The sequence below is a fragment of the Eurytemora carolleeae genome, unplaced genomic scaffold, assembly GCF_000591075.1.
Source record: "Eurytemora carolleeae unplaced genomic scaffold, Eaff_2.0 scaffold2634, whole genome shotgun sequence".
Lineage (NCBI taxonomy): Eukaryota > Metazoa > Arthropoda > Copepoda > Calanoida > Temoridae > Eurytemora > Eurytemora carolleeae.
The window spans coordinates 3,750-5,660 of NW_019398519.1; the positions used below are offsets into that span (position 1 = coordinate 3,750).

General features: G+C 29.4%; 1 long non-coding RNA gene across 1 annotated transcript; it reads left to right on the forward strand.

The window, feature by feature from the left end:
* Positions 1–398: 398 nt before the first annotated feature.
* Positions 399–946, forward strand: LOC111717467 (uncharacterized). Its single transcript, XR_002768787.1, has 3 exons — positions 399–594; positions 654–697; positions 892–946. It is a non-coding gene; the product is annotated as an uncharacterized LOC111717467 (long non-coding RNA).
* Positions 947–1,911: the final 965 nt, after the last annotated feature.

The window sequence follows — 1,911 nt, forward strand, 5'->3', positions numbered from 1 at the left end:
ACTATGAATAACAAGTATTATGAATTTAACTTTTAACCCTTAAAATTAGTGTTAGTGTAGCGATGAGGATTATTTGAAAAGCTTTTTTTGTCATAACTTGGTATACAAATACGTGCTGGGTGTCACATAAAATTTAGCAGTTGGTGATTTGATCTGAATGTCTGTTTCCATATACCATACTAGACATTACAGTCATTTTGCAGTTTATTTCTTGTAAAATATCTTTTACTCAAATATCATTTACTTTGAAATTAATTTTAATACAATATTACTGCCATATAATAATTTTTATTGGTCTTTTTGGTATCTATACAACTTAACAAATTATGGAAGAAGACATTTTACATTATTCACCAATTATCATGCTTATCATTCTTATTCCTAATTATTTGGTAAACATTGCAATGTGTTCAGTCATTTTATCACAATTATATTCTCTCAGTCATTTCGTGCATTAATACTCAAACTCAAACCTAGATCTCTTATAGGCCATCATAGCTCACGACGCAGATCTTCAAAGAAAATGTGAAAACTTCTTCTATATATTAGAAGAACGATGGGGAACTGCCATATCAGCATTGGCTCGAAAATATGGTAAAACAATCTCTTATTTTTTTCTCTCAACCGATTTCCCCTAATTTGTACTTTCATAGCTGAACCTGCGTATCAGGAAAGGCTTGAAATGCCTTCAACCGAGGTAAGTTATTTTTTTGATTATTGAAGATGTTAGTACTTTATATAGTGGTAGACGATAACATTAATATAAGATCAATACAAATTATATTAAAATCGTACATCTTCATTTTATTAATGTAATTTATTATTTATTTAAAGATTTATTCTTAAGATGTTAAACTGTCGATTCTCTCTCTTCAATTTCTAATTGTATAGGATGTAAACAAGTTTGACCAGTTTCTCAAGCAAGAAGTACAGCAGGCGCTTCAGGCAAGTACTTAATTTTTAACCACCATTTTCGATTATGTTTGGAAAAGAAGGAGTTAAAATCTATAAATATACTTTGTCTGTCTTTTTTGTAAGGTTAACACTACTAAACTGATCCAGCCCACGTTTTGTTTGGGACCTCACATGACCCCAGGAAAGTTGTCTCGAAAATATTTAGATTTTCTTCAATTTTAAAACTCCGCGAAAGAATATTATCCAATCCAAGAACTTTTTTGTTTTAGTTTTTAATGTAATTTGTAAACAAAAATGAAATGCTCACAAGTAAAGCAATTATTATAATTTGAAATAGGAGCCTAGTATTGTATGGTGGTAGGCGATAAAATCAATACGATGAAGACTACCTTTTGATTAAATTTTTAATTGTTAAAAAGCTTTTTTTCATATTTCTTTTTAATAGACAGCTTCTCTTTGTTTACATATTTTTGTATATCCATGCTGTTTAAAAGCTTGACATAAAAAAATTGAAATCAAATTATTATGATATTATTGTCACACACCATATAATTTTGTGAAGGGCAGATTGGAACTAAAAAAAAAATAGCATCTAAATGCAACATATTACAACTTAACATTGCTTTTGCATTTTCTTTTGCATTTGATTTGGTTTGATGGTTAATGTGTAAAGGTATTTTTTTACCTTTTATACCTTTATAGTTTTGATATATTCCGCGTAGTGTTGCATGTACTAATGTGGGTTTGATATATTACACATGGCGTTGCATGTAATAATGCAGATTTGATATATTCTGCATGCTGTTGCATGTTATAATGTAGATTTTAAAGATTCCTCATGTTGTTGCATGTATTCTGCATGCTGTGACATGTTAAGTAGATTTGAAAGATTCCGAATGTTGATGCATGTAATAATGTTGATTTGATGTATTCTGCATGCTGTGGCATGTAATAATGTAGATTTGAAAAATTCCACATGTTGTTGCACGTAATAAT